Source organism: Triticum aestivum, chromosome 4A (genome assembly GCF_018294505.1).
Source record: "Triticum aestivum cultivar Chinese Spring chromosome 4A, IWGSC CS RefSeq v2.1, whole genome shotgun sequence".
Taxonomy (NCBI): Eukaryota; Viridiplantae; Streptophyta; class Magnoliopsida; order Poales; family Poaceae; genus Triticum; species Triticum aestivum.
In genome coordinates this window covers 10,314,635-10,331,873 of record NC_057803.1, presented here as the reverse complement: position 1 = coordinate 10,331,873, position 17,239 = coordinate 10,314,635, and positions in this window count along the sequence as shown.

Sequence of the window (17,239 nt, the reverse complement as noted above, 5' to 3'; positions counted from 1 at the left end):
CAACCTCAAAATAATTGAATGCAAACACGAATCTTATGAGATGTCTTCATCACTCCGGAAGGAGAAACTGGCAAGAGGTGAACGATCAAAGGAAGCACTTGAGTTGAGGAAACGAATATGATCAACAACGAAAATCTTGAATTGGATCCACCAGAAAGAATATGAGACGAACAATGATTAACTAGACGAGAATTCACCGGTTGAGACAATTGAGGAAAGACTGAAGACGCTCCGCACAAATGAAATTGATGCTCGAATAGAGGCTCGGATTCCAGGAAGAAAAAGGGGTGGGAGGGCGGGAAAAACAAAGGCAACTGGAACGGGGAACTGACGAATAAGAGAAAACACCATAAGTGAGGAAAGAATGCAGAGGCGTCGCACGAGTAGGATGGATGCTCGATTACGGACTCCGGCTCCAAGAAGAAAAAGGGTGGGGGTGGGAAAAAGAAAGACAACTTCACATGGGGAAACAATGTTGTTGAGAAAGAACTGGGGATTGATCTCATAAAAGATGAAGAGGATCGAATCAACTCGAAGAGAAGTGCACCGGATGAAAAGAGCTCACATCACAATGAACGAAAACCAACTGCGTGATCCTAAAAAAATTGAAGGGGAAGAGGAGTATCACAAACTCCTACGACAAGATTCCTTACCAGAGCAACGAAGGGGGCTGAGGAGTAAAAAGAATTCCTACTCTCCGATATAACTAGACTCCGAAAAAGTTTTCTTCTAGACTCGACAACGACCAAACTATACGATCAAACAAGGGGGCTCCTATGGTTGGTCAAGGCTCTGATACATACTTCTCACGCCTAATATGCGACTCTATCCTAAAGGACTCGAAGGTCCCACCAAGGATAGAACCGCATATTGGCACGCTTTTGCAAGGTGGATATTATTACATCGTACCATTGCATAGTATTTGGGGATACATACAAGGCATACAAATGCCGCAAGAATACATCAATACATCATACAAGAGAACAACATCCGACTACGGATGAAACACAAACAGAAGCTCAAACAGCATCCACCCTGCTAGCCCAGGCTGCCGACCAGGAACCTATCCCAAGATCGAAGAAGAAGAAGAAGAAGAACTCCAACACAAGCAGCACATCTCTCTCACATCATGGTCATCACATTACTTGTTCATGCAACTGTTGGTGTAGTAATCTGTGAGCCACGAGGACTCAGCAATCCCATTACCATGGGTATCAAGACTAGCAAAGCTTAATGGGTAAGGAAGGGTAAGTGGTGAGGTTGCAGCAAGCGACTAAGCATGTATGGTGGCTAACTTACGAGTACAAGAGTAAGATGAGAAACTACGCAAACGGTCGCAAACTAGTAATGATCAATAAGTGATCCTGAACTACTTACGTACAAACATAACCCAACCGTGTTCTTCTCTCAAACTTCCCTGAAAAGAGACAGTCACGGTGACCCACGCGGTTGGTGTATTTTAATAGTGTTTACGTCAAATCCTCTACAACCCGATATTAACAAATTCCCATCTGACACATAACCGCAGGCACGACTCTCAAAATTTTAAACCCTGCAGGGGTGTCCCAACTTAGCCCATGACAAGATCACGATCCGCGGAGACAATCCTCCACCGCGGGATCCTCCGATCAGACTCAGAATCCCGGCGCACAAGACATTTCGACAATGGTAAAACAAGTCCAGCAAGACCTCTCAATGCACCGACCTAGCCTGATAGGAGTTGTGCGTATCTCGTACTCAGGGTACACCGGATGGAACAAGCTAGGAGTAAAACCAGCCCTCGAGTTTCCCCGAGGTGGCCCCGCAGGCTGCCCGTTTGGGACCAACACCATCAGCACTGGCCCCCCTGCTATGTAGAAAGAATCCTCGGGTTCATGACGCCCTATGCCAATTAATTATTTAGTTCAAGTATTACTATGGAAAATGTTAAAACCAATGTTTGTCCTTGTTAGAAGAGTTTTATTCAAAGCGAACTGTCAAGAGGGCCCATAACCCTCACCATGTTAGGGACGCAAAAATCAAGGAACATAACACTGGTATGACGGAAACTAGGGCGGCAAGATTGGAACAAAACACCAGACAAAAGGCCGAGCCTTTCACCCTTTACCAAGTATATATGTGCATTAATTAAATAAGAGATATTGTGATATCCCATCATATCCATGTCCCAACACGGAACAACCGGCAACTGCACCTGCAACTAGCAACACTATAAGAGGGGCTGAGCAAAGCGGTAACATAGCCAAACAACGGTTTGCTAGGAAGGGTAAAAGGTTAGAGGCTAACATGGCAATTTGGGAGGCTTGATAAACAAGTGGTAGGTAGCGTGACATAGTGATAGCATCGAGACAACTAGCATAGCAAAGATAGTAGTGAGATCCAAGGTGACAGTCATCTTGCCTGAAATCCCGCTAGGAAGAAGAACGAGTCCATGAAGAAGACGATGCCACGTAGTCGAACAAATCCTCACAATCGCAACGAAACAGGAACTATCGAGAAGGAGCACAACCGGAAAGAAGCAAACAACATGGTAAACACACAACACATATCATGATATGATGCTCAACCAAGTATGATCCACGACAAGGCTACATGATGCTACTCATGGCAAGAGATGATGCATACAAGAACAACACATCAAAGCAAGTTTAAATGAGGCCAGAAACAACATATAACAATTCCGGTAAGTCCTCATATGCAAATTTCGAAATTGGTCCAGATCTGATTAAAACACAATGTTGAAGTTTTAAAACATCAAGTTAAAGTTCACCAAGAAGATATACATGGTTTTCTAGTCAAGCTACATAGAAAGTTCGTTTAATTCGGAGCTACGGCCTAGAAGATATGAGCAAAACAAGTTAAACATGGCATTGATGCAAAATGCACACAAACACAATCACAAACACTCCAAAACCTGGATGCAACAAGGCATGATGAAAATACATGCAAAACCAAGCAAGTTTCATATAGAGCATCCTCCGAACAGAGCAACGGTTCAACACATACACCCAATACAGGTTTCAAACACAATCTGCCCAAAATAGCAACTAAGCACTTTGGAATCAAGGAAGCAACATGCTAGAGGAAACACATAGGCACAAACTTGATATGCACTCAAAGTACAAATTGAATGCTTCATATAACATTAAGGTTCAAGTTCATAGGCATCAGGATTAAACCAATATGATCAATGAAAAAAGCAATTTAATAACACAGATTATGACTTTGTGAAAAACAGGGCATACATTTGAGCAGAAATAACATGTTGACATGTTGGAGGCATGAAACAATGATGATATAGTGCAAGATCATAGAAAACAAAAGCATGGCATTAACGTACAGGTTAAACATGGCAAAACATGATTACTAAGCATCTCCATATGAGCCCTAGATCAGTGGCAATCAACAAGACAAGATGCAACATGATATAAGATGATTCTCAGACTTAGAGGAAATCTGGGAATGCAAATCAATAACATTATGATGCTGACTTTGTAGGCACATAATAGCAAGCATAGCTACTTTAATAATTATGAAAAAGACGTGGGTGTGTAATAGAGATGATATACTTCAACTTATTCCAAGGGCACAAGTTCATATGATGCATGGAGTAATTACTATGAAGCTTGCAAAAAGGAACATGCTGGAATCTCAGCACTCAGAAGAAAATGTAACCTTGCGAAAAATGGGATGGGGAGGACCCGCGACAGAGGGATCCGGGATGAGGCGTGATGTTTGGTTCACGAACCGGTGGATCTCGTCCAGGGCGACGCAGATCCAAGGCGGGGTAACTCCGGCAACGGCGACTCTGGCGCGGGGTGGCAGTGCAGCGACGCGGAGGTGGTGTGCTAGTGGCGGTGCGGCGTGGTGCGGCCGGGCGGCAAGGTGCACGCAAGGCGGCGGCATGGTGCGCACGAGGCGGCGGGGCTGCGCTGGTCGGCTCGGGCGATGGCCGGCGCGGGGCAAGGCGAAGCACGGCGGCGGGGCAAGGCGGCGCGCGGCGGTGCGCGGAACGGCGGTGGGGCGGATGAGTGACGCGAGGGCGCGGGCGGAGGCGGGGCTGACTGGCGGCAGGGAGGGCGACGTCGCGCGCTCCGGTTGGCCGGGAGCGGCCGCTGGGGTGAGGTGGCGCGTAGAGATTGGCCGGGCGACATGGCCGGCGGACACGTCCGGCAGCGGGTGGATTTGTCCGGCGGCGCGAGGGAAGATGGTTAGGGTTACGTCCGTGGAAATGGAGGGGGAGGGCCTATTTATAGGTAGAGAGAGCTAGGAGAGTCCAAATGAGGTGTGGTTTTCGCCCACACGATCGTGGTTCAATGCCGGAGAGCATGGAGGGGGTTTAGATGGGCTAGTGGGCTGTTGTGGAGGGGTGCTGGGCTGCAAAGAGGAGGGGTTTTGGTTAACGTGGTTAACCGTTGGGGCATCAAACGACCTCCAAATGGAACGAAATTTGGCAGGAGGTCTACCTGTGATATACCAAGACCACTCGACAAATCTCAGCCCATTCCGAGAATGTTTTACTCCCACTCATGAAACGAGTTCTGGAAGGTGCAGCGGGTGCATGTGAGAGAGTCGGATTCCGAAATGGACAACGGAGAGAACTGCGAGACCAGAATGCATGCAAGTTTTGAAAACATGAGGATGCAATGCACATGATGACATGGTAAAGTGCAACACGCAAGCGAATGACATGGCAATGATGGCAAATAACTGGAAGACACCTGGCGCATCGGGCTTGGGGCGTTACATTATAACCTTGCAGCCATCGTTGCACGCAGACTTCAACACAACGCTAATAGCGACTGCTCTATGGTGGAATTTATGCCACGCGTTTAGCACGAGTGTTGGGTGCTTCACCTTTGCCCTTTCATCCTGTTCTACCCACGCAGTATTTATATTTTAACACCTTAAAATACCATAAGATTCTCAAGGGAAAGGCTGATAACTTCACTTATAGTCTTTTGTTTAACCAAACATCTCCCGTGCAAACATATTTTCCTGCGCCTACTCTTTTTGATTATCACAGGAAGGAAAGATATTTTGTTCTTGAGAGTGAGGCCCGAGATCACAACGCAGCAGTAGAGGCAGCACGGCGGGCCAAGGCATCCGCACCTAGAGCCTCCATGAGCTACCACGCCGACTACTACCCTCCAGGCTATTGATAGACTACCAAGTTAGGCCAAAAGCCTAAGCTTGGGGGAGTACGTGTTTCCACCGACTTTACATTCATGTCCACTTATTCCATTTGTCGGTGCTCACACTTTTTTGTTGTATCATCCATGCTTAGATTTATTGTCTTGCTTTCTTCTTGTGTGTTTGAAAAACTTTAGAAAAAACCAAAAAATTACTTATAGTTAATTTACTTTCTATGCATGCTTAGTAGTATTATTAAATAGAAAACCCAAAAAGATTTCCTTGTTCTTCTTTCGCTTGTTGGGAGCTTTCCCGTGTAAATAGTTTTTCTCATTTTTGTTTTTCCCTTATTTTCTTGTTCAAGAAAACCAAAAACTCCAAAAATATTTCAGTGTGTTTCTCTGAACTTCTTTTCTTTTTATTCGAGTTGTACCAAGGACAAGACCACAATGAAAATGTTGAGTGCCTCTCATATGAATAATTGTTGAACTAATAAAGAACACATTTTACCTTGTCTTCTCCTGTTGAATAAAATGTTTATAGATTCCAGCTTAGTCAATGGCACTATTGCACTATTATTATTTTCATATCATTTGGTCGTGCAAGTGAAAGGCAATAATGACGACATTCAATGAACTGGTCATGGCAGAGAGAAACTGTTATGAACTCGACTTGTTCTGCCTGTGTAAATATATTTAACCTAGTATCCATGATTCAGCCCATTATGATTAAACATGTTTGCAGACAATTAGAGATTATAGTTTCTCATGCCATGCATAAGTAGCTGGGAGTTGATAATGATTTATCTTGGATATCAACATAGCGTTAAAATGATTGTGATGTAGTATGATGATATGGTATCCTCCTCTGAATGTTCAAGTGGCTTGACTTGGTACATGTTCATGCATGTACTTGAATCAAAACCAACATAGCCTCTATGATATTTATGTTCATGGTGTTCATATCCTACTCATGCTAGTGTCCAATGTTACTTATGCATAATGCATGGTTATGATCGTTGTTGCTCTCTAGCTGGTCGCTTCTCAATCTAAATTGCTAGCCTTCGCCTGTACTAAGTGGGGATTCTACTTGTACATCAAAAACCTTGAACCCAAAGTTATTCCAGATGAGTCCACCATACCTACCTATATACTGTATTACCCTGCCGTCCTAAGTAAATTTGCATGTGCCACCTCTAAAAATTTCTAAAAATTATCCATTTTGTGTGCATGGATCCTTCGTGGAACGACAGGAGGTGGTCGGTATCTTCCATGCTAAGGGGGTTATTCTCAGGTCAAGTGTTTATTCACTCGCCATCGCACGAGAAAAGTGCGGTAATAGGGATTCCCAGTCCCGAACCCAAAAATGCAAATAATTAAAAAAAAACTCCCCCGGGGACTGTTGTTGGTTTGGACGGCACTCGTTGTTTCGGACAAGCTATGGAATGTTATTGTTGGTGGATGGGGAGTAAACCTTTACTTTTATTGCTTGGGAACCGCCACTAGCCTGTTTAGCACGGGAGATATTGATAACTGATGGTCGTGAAGTAAATGAGAAGGGTGCATGTCTCAAAATATCATTTACCTCTGTTTTAAAAATTGAGCTCTGGCACCTCTGCAAATCACTGCTTCCCTCTGTGAAGGGACTATCTATTTACTTTTATGGTGTGTCTTCACCTTATAGAACAAGCGTCAGAAACCGAGTAGAGCACAGTTATCATGATTTATGCACTGTGTGTAGCTAATGTTGGATGCATCATGACTGGATCTTTTCTACCATGAATTATAATGTTTAGTCGCTGCTTGAACTTTGGAGGTGCTCTGCATTTATGTTTTGCGGTCTTAGAAAGGGCTAGCGAGATACCACTATTGTCATATTATATCATGGTTGTTTTGACAACGTGTTGCTGTTTGAGATATCTTATTATTGCTCGCTAGCTGATTATTTCATTGATATGAGTCATTATAGTCTTTAAGAGTTATTGTCGACATGGTTAGTGATAATGTTGGTTGAAAGCTTGGGTGTTGTTTAAGATTATTTATGCAAACAAGAGAAAAAGAGTTCGTAAAAGTTTTTCTTTTTCCCTCTCAGTTTATCAACTGAATTGCTTGAGGAAAAGCAAAGGTTTAATCTTGGGGGAGTTGATACGTCTCCAACGTATCTACTTTTCCTAACGCTTTTCCCCTTGTTTCGGACTCTAATTTGCATGATTTGAATGAAACTAACCCCGGACTGACGCTGTTTTTCAGCAGAACTACCATGGTGTTGTTTTTGTGCAGAAATAAAAGTTCTCGGAATGGAATGAAACTTCACAAGGTTTTTTATATCAATAATAAGAATTTCTAGAGCCAAGACCTGCAGGAGAGGGGAACCTAGGTGGGCACAACCCACCAGGGCGCGCCCCCCTCTCCTGGCGCGCCCCCTCTCCTGGCGCGCCCAGGTGGGTTGTCCCCACCTGGTGGCCCCGCTGAGCCTCAAACCAACGCTATAAAATCCTATTTTTGGAGAGAAAAATCAGGGAGAAAGAATTATCGCGGTCCATGAGACAGAGCCACCGCCAAGCCCTGTTCTTCCTCGGGAGGGCAGATCTGGAGTCCGTTTGGGGCTCCGGAGAGGGGGCTATTCGTTCTTCATCATCACCTACCCTTCTCCATCGCCAATTCCATGATGCTCCCCACCGGGAGTGAGTAATTTATTCGTAGGCTTGCTGGTCAGTGAGGAGTTGGATGAGATTCATCATGTAATCAAATTAGTTTTGTTAGGGCTTGATCCCTAGTATCCACTATGTTCTTAGATTGATGTTGATATGACTTTGTCATGCTTAATGCTTGTCACTTTGGGCCCGGGTGCCATGATTTCAGATCTGAACCGCTTATGTTATCACCATTATATCCATGTTCTAGATCCGATCTTGCAAGTTATAGTCACCTACTACGTGTTATGATCCGGTAACCCTGGAGTGACAATAACCGGGACTTCTTCTGGTGATTACCATAGTTTGAGGAGTTCATGTATTCACTATGTGTTAATGCTTTGTTCCGGTTCTCTATTAAAAGGAGGCCGTAATATCCCTTAGTTTCTAATATGGGCCCCGCTGCCACGGGGGGGGGGGGGGAGGACAAAATATGTCATGCAAGTTCTTCTAATAAATCACATATGACTATTTACGGAATACATGCCTACATTATATTGATGAACTAGAGCTAGTACCGAATAGCCCTAGGTTATAACTGTCACATGATGAATATCATCCAACAAGTCACCGATCCAATGCCTACGAATTTATCTTATATTGTTTCTGCTAAGTTACTATTGTGATCATCACTCTTACGCTTGCTACAAAATTACTGCTATCACTATTATTGTTACTATTGCTGTTGTCACTACTATCAAAACTATCAAACTACTTTGCTCCAGATCACTTTGCTGCAGATAATTAATCTCCAGGTGTGGTTAAATGGACAACTCAGCTGCTAATAAATATTCTTTGTCTCCCCTTGTGTCGAATCTATAAATTTGGGTTGAATACTCTACCCTCAAAAACTGTTGCGATCCCCTATACTTGTGGGTTATCAGTTATCCCTCTCGTGTTGTATCCATTGAAGTCCGTATGGTTACTCTTTTTGCGCGTTTCTGGTTGCCCGACGGTAGTATGCTGCCATGAGGAGTGGGTCCTTAGCATTCAACTGGAGAGGACATGTCCCAGCGGGTTTTTCCATAAGAGTTTTTGACGCAGCCACCCACTTTGTTGACCGGGCTCGAAACAAGGTGGGGGCGTAGAAAAATACAACAAGGTGCCATTACACAGAAAAACACATTGGTTGACCGAGGGATAAGCAAATGCAAACTCTGGAGAGAAAACCAATGAACGAGTTAACTTAGCTTTCATTGCGCTCCACTTCTTTTTCTATTGCAATCATTCTCCATGTCCGTGTGCCTCGGGAGAATGGCATTTTGTTTGTTGTTTTCGGATCCCTGAAAAGGGCCAGAGGGGATCACAAATCTCTTGCGGGCGATGAACACATGGTGCAAGGTAGGGCCGGTTTCTCTCCCCTTCTCTTTACATTTTTGATGATATTACGGCAGTTGGCGCAGAAATCACGCTGATGCAGAAGGCCTTGTCGGAGCATGCTTGACGGGTCATCAATCAACGGATTTGCATCGGCTCTCTACTTAGGATTTTCCCTTAGCAGGGCAAATGCTAGACCGAGTTTCGCACGGGCTCACCGACGTTGATGATGCTAAAACCTAGTATAGCTCGATCGTCGACAAGTGAAAGTGGCGGAGAGACAAACCATGTACCTTATCACCTTGCCCCCTTTTCCAAGTGGGGCTCAGATGGCGACCATTCTGCCCAAACTGTTCAGGGTTGTCGTGTCATTGTCATCCCTTGCTCCCGCCCCTATCGCCGCCATGGTGGAGACATGTGACGGGAACTGGGAAGGACGGGGGAAGAAGCGATGTCGCTTCTTTCCTGAGCTGCTACGTCCGATTCTTTCTTCTTGGGCACCATGGATGATGGAGCCGTCGATGAAGCAGATGATAATGAAGATTGACGCGCTGCTTACGACCTCGAGTTCGCACAGGCTGATGCTATTTTGGACTCTTTTGCCCTTGTTTTGGACTCTAATTTGCATGATTTGAATGGAACTAACCCGGACTGATACTGTTTTCAGCAGAATTGCCTTGGTGTTATTTTTGTGCAGAAATAAAAGTTCTCGGAATGACCTAAAAATTTACGGAAAATATTTTTGGAATATGTAAAAAAATACTGGTGAAAGAATCAACCATAGGGGGTCTACTCATTGGCCACAAGCCTGTGGCCCCCCCCTCCCGGGGGGGCGTGCCCTGGTGGCTTGTGGGGCCCCTGGACCTCCACCGACCCTAATTCCAATGCTATAAATTCACATCCTGAGAGAAAAAATAGGGACAAGGATTCATCATGTTTTACAATACCGAGCCGCACCGCCTCCTGTTCTTCATCGGGAGGGCTAATCTGGAGTCTGTTCGGGGCTCCAGAGAGGGGGATTCTCTCCATCATCATCACCAACTTTCCTCCATCATCAATTTCATGATGATCATTGCCGTTCGTGAGTAATTCCACGTAGGCTTGCTGGACGGTGATGGGTTCGATGAGATTTATCATGTAATCGAGTTGGTTTTGTTAGGGTTTGATCCGTAGTATCCACTATGTTCTGAGATTGATGTTGCTATGACTTTGCTATGCTTAATGCTTGTCACTAGGGCCCGAGTGCCATTATTTTAGATCTGAACCTATTATGTTTTCATGAATATATTTGTGTTCTTGATCCTATCTTGCAAGTTGTAGACATGTATTACGAGTTATGATTCGCATACCCCAAGGTGACAATAATTGGGATTCTTTCCAGTGATTACCGTAGTTTGAGGAGTTCATGTGCTCACTAAGTGCTAATGCTTTGGTCTGGTTCTGTATTGAAAGGAGGCTTTAATATCCCTTAGTTTTCATTAGGACCCCGCTGCCACGGGAGGATAGGATGAAATATGTCATGCAAGTTCTTTTCCATAAGCACGTATGACTGTTGGTGTTCTGGGAACCAGGGTACCCAGACTTGCTTGCCTGCGGCCCATGGCATGGCTCCATCGACGGCCTGGTGTGGCCCATCTTCAGCATCGACAAGACAAGACCCTTGCCAGGGGCCAAGCTCCACGAGGCAGACGACACCAAGACCTCCGGAGGGAGCAGCCTCCCTAGGCTGGCTCCCGAGGGTGGAGATTTCTATGCAGGCGCTCACCTAATGAGGTTGAGGTGACGCAAGCCATGACGACCATGGCCAGGCGGGCGCCAGCGGGTGCAGAGCGGCAGGTTTCCTCTTTGGTGCTAAGGAGGGAAGCGCAGGCGCGGGGTCCTAAGGAATCAGCCAAAGGTTTCCATTCCCATGCAACGAGACCAAAACCGCTAGGACAGCAGGACGAATGTCATCGCCGAGCCCACCACGACATCACAAGCAGAAGCTTTGCAGGCGAAGACCACCTTTCATCAGGATAAGATGTACTACTTGTCCCCCTTCAACCACTGTGGTATCCCTACCCGCCTTCATTCGGAGGAAGAGGACCGAGGCCACTATTATTATAGCTTATCCACCACCATAGGAGGGGATTCGGGATCCAACCAAAACCCTCACTATATCACATCCACAAGAACAGGCCTCTTGAGGTTGTTATTCCCCTGTACTAGTTCATCATCAGCCCCTCGCGAGGCTAATCCACCCCAAAGCAGGAGTAGGGTCTTACACCGCAAGGTGGCCCAACCTGGGTAAACTGTCCTATCTCTTTCCTTTCCTGTTCCTCAAGCTAGGTCATGGGGACGATGAATTGTTGGCTGAAGAGGTTGAGTTCTCCACACACAGCCCAGAGTTCGAACCTTTCTTGGGTAAGCGGAGCCCTAAACCCGACATTTGGCGTTCCAGGTAGGGGCGTGTAGAAGTTCTTCCTCTACCCCTGCCTCGCGTCCCTTCCGGGGTGCCCATGGCAGAGGCTTCCTAGGCTGGCATTGAGCGTTGGGCTGCCTGCATCGCCCCGGCGGCACCCCTCGAGCATGGAGTCTATCATCACCCCATGCTCCCTGTGGCTGGCACAAATACTGGCGTCAACCTCCACAGCAGCATGGGCTGCTCCCGTCTTCCCTCGCTCGGTGCCGCTACCGAGCCACCGCGCGGTCCTCCAGCTACGCCATGGCATCGTCACTAAACACTCACCGGGAGCAGGTGAACATGCGGGCCGCGCTTGTCATGGCGTGCAAGTTGTTCCGATGTAGGTTAGCGGAAGGAGGCCGCGGTGCCTTGCTCTCCTGCGTCGCTGAGCTGCTCGACGCTGCTGCTACCTCTTGAGCATTGCGTTGGATTTCCTTGAAGAGGAAAGGATGATGCAGCAAAGTAGCGTAAGTATTTCCCTTAGTTTTTGAGAACCAAGGTATCAATCCAGTAGGAGGCTATGCGCGAGTCCCTCGTACCTGCACAAAACAAATAACTCCTCGCAACCAACGCGATAAGGGGTTGTCAATCCCTTCACGGTCACTTACGAGAGTAAGATCTAATAGATATGATAAGATAATATTTTTGGTATTTTTGTGATAAAGATGCAAAGTAAAATAAAAGCAAAGTAAAAAAGCAAAGGAAATAACTAAGTATTGGAAGATTAATATGATGAAGATAGACCCAGGGGCCATAGTTTCACTAGTGGCTTCTCTCAAGAGCATAAGTATTTTACGGTGGGTGAACGAATTACTGTTGAGCAATTGACATAATTGAGCATAGTTATGATAATATCTAGGTATGATCATGTATATAGGCATCACGTCCGAGACAAGTAGACCGACTCCTGCCTGCATCTACTACTATTACTCCACTCATCGACCGCTATCCAGCATGCATTTAGAGTATTAAGTTCATGAAAACAGAGTAATGCCTTAAGCAAGATGACATGATGTAGAGGGATAAATTCATGCAATATGATAAAAAAAACCATCTTGTTATCCTCGATGGCAACAATACAATATGTGCCTTGCTGCCCCTACTGTCAGTGGGAAAGGACACCGCAAGATTGAACCCAAAGCTAAGCACTTCTCCCATTGCAAGAAAGATCAATCTAGTAGGCCAAACCAAACTGATAATTCGAAGAGACTTGCAAAGATTACCAATCATACATAAAATAATTCAGAGAAGATTAAAATATTGTTCATAGATAATCTTGATCATAAACCCACAATTCATCGGTCTCAACAAACACACCGCAAAAAAAAAGATTACATCGAATAGATCTCCACAAGAGAGGGGGAGAACATTGTATTGAGATCCAAAAAGAGAGAAGAAGCCATCTAGCTAATTACTATGGACCCGAAGGTCTGAGGTAAACTACTCACACTTCATCGGAGAGGCTATGGTGTTGATGTAGAAGCCCTTCGTGATGGATGCCCCCTCCGGCGGAGCTCCGAAACAGGCCCCAAGATGGGATCTCATGGATACAGAAGGTTGCAACAGTGGAATTAGGTTTTTGGCTCTGTCTCTGATCGTTTAGGGGTACGTAGGTATATATAGGAGGAAGGAGTACGTCGGTGGAGCAACAAGGGGCCCACAAGGGTGGAGGGCGCGCCTGGGGGGGTAGGCGCCCCCCTACCTTGTGGCTTCCTCCTTTATTTCTTCACGTAGGGTCCAAGTCTCCTGGATCATGTTCGTTCCGAAAATCACGTTCCCGAAGGTTTCATTCCGTTTGGACTCTGTTTTATATTCCTTTTCTGCGAAATTCTGAAATAGGCAAAAAACAACAATTCTGGGTTGGGCCTCTGGTTAATAGGTTAGTCCCAAAAATAATATAGAAGTGGATAATAAAGCCCAATAATGTCCAAAACAGTAGATAATATAGCATGGAGTAATAAAAAATTATAGATACGTTGGAGACGTATCAAGCATCCACAAGCTTAATTCCTGCTCGTCCTCCAGTAAGTAAATGATAAATAGATAATTTTGATGCGGAGTGCTACTTGGCATAATTTTAATGTATTCTTCTTAATTGTGGTATGAATATTCAGATCTGAAATATTCAAGATATTCATATTGACATAAAAATGATAATACTTCAAGCATACTAACTAAGAAATTATGTCTTCTCAAAATAACATGGCCAAAGAAAGTTCATCCCTACAAAATCATATAGTTTAGTCATGCTCCATTTTCATCACACAAGAATGCTCTCATCATGCACAACCCCGATGACAAGCCAAGCAATTTTTTCATACTTTAGTAATCTCAAACCTATAAACTTTCACGCAATATATGAGCACGAGCCATGGACATAGCACTATGGGTGGAATAGAATATGATGATGGGGGTTATGTGGAGAAGACAAAAAGGAGAAAGTCCCACATCAACAAGGCTAATCAATGGGCTATGGAGATGCCCATCAATTGATGTTAATGCAAGGAGTAGGGATTGCCATGCAACGGATGCACCAGAGCTATAAATGTATGAAAGCTCAACAAAAGAAACTAAGTGGGTGTGCATCCAACTTGCTTTCTCACGAAGACCTAGGGCACTTGAGGAGGCCCATTGTTTGAATATACAATCCAAGTTCTATAATGAAAAATTCCCACTAGTATATGAAAGTGACAAAACAAAAGACTCTCTATCATGAAGATTATGGTGCTACTTTGAAGCGCAAGTGTGGCAAAGGATAGTATCATTGTCCCTTCTCTCTTTCTCTCTCCCTTTTTTTAATTCCTTACTTGGGACAATGCTCTAGAAAATGATGATCATCACACTTCTATTTATTTACAACTCAATGATTACAACTCAATGCTAGAACAAAAGATGACTCTATATGAATGCCTCCGGCGGTGTACCGGGATATGCAATGAACCAAGAGTGACATGTATGAAAGAATTGTGAATGGTGGCTTTGCCACAAATACTATGTCAACTACATGACCATGCTAAGCAATATGACAATGGTGAATGTGTCATGATAAACGGAATGGTGGAAAGTTGCATGGCAATATATCTCGGAATGGCTATGGAAATGCCATAATAGGTAGGTATGGTGGCTGTTTTGAGGAAGATATAAGGAGGTTTATGTGTGAAAGAGCGTATCATATCACGGGGTTTGAATGCACCGGTGAAGTTTGCACCAACTCTCAATGTGAGAAAGGGCAATGCACGGTACCGAAGAGGCTAGCAATGATGGAAGGGTGAGAGTGCATATAATCCATGGACTCAACATTACTCATAAAGAACTCACATACTTATTGCAAAAATCTACAAGTCATACAAAACCAAGCACTACGTGCATGCTCCTAGGGGGGTAGATTGGTAGGAAAAGACCATCGCTCGTCCCCGACCGCCACTCATAAGGAGGACAATCAAAGAACACCTCATGTTACAAATTTGTTACATAACGTTTACCATACATGCATGCTACGGGACTTGCAAACTTCAACACAATCATTTATCAAATTCACAACTACTCAACTAGCACGACTTTGATATTAGTACCTCCATATCTCAAAACAATCATCAAGCATCAAACTTCTCTTAGTATTCAAAACACTCATAAGAAAAAATTTACTAATCTTGAATACCTAGCATATTAGGATTATTTAAGCAAATTACCATGCTATTTAAGACTCTCAAAATAATCTAAGATAAGCATGAGAGATCAATAGTTTCTATAAAACAAATCCACCACCGTGCTCTAAAATATATAAGTGAAGTACATAGAGCAAAACTATATAACTCAAAAGATATAAGTGAAGCACGTAGAGTATTCCAACAAATTCCAAATCATGTATGGCTCTCTCAAAAGGTGTGTACAGCAAGGATGATTGTGGTAAACTAAAAAGCAAAGACTCAAATCATACAAGACACTCCAAGCAAAACACATATCATGTGGTGAATAAAAATATAGCTCCAAGTAAAGTTACCGATGGAAGTAGACGAAAGAGGGGATGCCTTCCGGGCCATCCCCAAGATTTGGCTTTTAGGTGTCCTTAGATTATCTTGGGGGTGTCATGGGAATCCCCAAGCTTAGGCTCTTGCCACTCCTTGTTCCATAATCCATCAAATCTTTACCCCAAACTTGAAAACTTCACAACACAAAACTTAAAGTAGAAAATCTTGTGAGCTCCGTTAGCGAAAGAAAACAAAAGACCACTTTAAGGTACTGTAATGAACTCAATCTTTATTTATATTGGTTTTAAACCTACTGTATTCCAACTTCTCTATGGTTTATAAACTATTTTACTAGCCATAGATTCATCAAAATAAGCAAACAACACACGAAAAAACAGAATCTGTCAAAAACAGAACAGTCTGTAGTAATCTATAACTAGCGCAAGATCTGCAACCCCAAAAATTCTAAAATAAATTGCTGGACGTGCGGAATTTATGTATTAATCATCTGCAAAAATAATTAACTAAATAGCACTTTACAAATAAAATGGCATCAGTTCTCATGAGCGCTAAAGTTTCTGTTTTTTACAGCTAGATAACAAGACTTTCCCCAAGTCTGCCCAACGGTTCTACTTGGAACAAACACTAATTAAACACAAAAAACACAACCAAAACAGAGGCTAGGTAAATTATTTATTAATAAACAGGAGAAAAAAGCAAGGAATAAAAATAAAATTGGGTTGCCTCCCAACAAGCGCTATCGTTTAACGCCCCTAGCTAGGCATAAAAAGCAAGGATAGATCTAGGTATTGCCATCTTTGGTTTTCAAATTTTTAGCGGAATCAAGCCCGAATCCAGGAGGTTCTTTACGTTTCCCTTCATATTCTGAAATTTTTAGATCTAAATAATCCAACCACTTATTGCAAAGAGTAATCAACATATTCATGCGGTGAATATTTGCGCTAATGTTCTTAAGAGGTTCAAGAGACTTCTGTAAAATCTTAGTAACTTTACAAATTTTTTCAAAAACTTGTGTCTCCTCCTGGGTAGGATGAGGCCCCTTTTGTTGAGGTAGTGTTCCCACTATACCTTCTATAATTTCAAGCGCAATATGGGGATCAATTTCAATAAAATTGCCTTTGGCAACACAATCCAAGAGTTGCCTATGAGACATATTTAATCCAACATAGAAATTGCGAAGCAAAATTCTCAGGTTCACTTCAAAGGTACAATTACAATAAGACTCCATTATACTCAACCAGGCATCTTTTAAGTTTTCTCCTTGTCTTTGTTTGAAGTGAAAGACTTCAAACTCAGGGGACAACGGAGTGGATAAGGGACTAGCCATGGCGACAAGCAAGTAATCCAACACACGAGCAAACAAGAAACGGGAAAAGAGAGGCCAATAGAGAAAGAGAGGGAGGATAGAGAGAGAGGGAGAATAAAATGGCAAGGGTGAAGTGGGGGAGAGGAAAATGAGAGGCAAATGGCAAATAATGTAATGCAGGAGATAAGGGTTGTGATGGGTACTTGGTATGTTGACTTTTGTGTACATTCCCCGGCAACGGCGCCAGAAATGGCTCGTTGTCGGGAGTCAAATCTTGACTTGCGCGAACCTCCCCGGCAACGGCGCCAGAAATTCTTCTTGCTACCTCTTGAGCACTGTGTTGGATTTCCTTGAAGAGG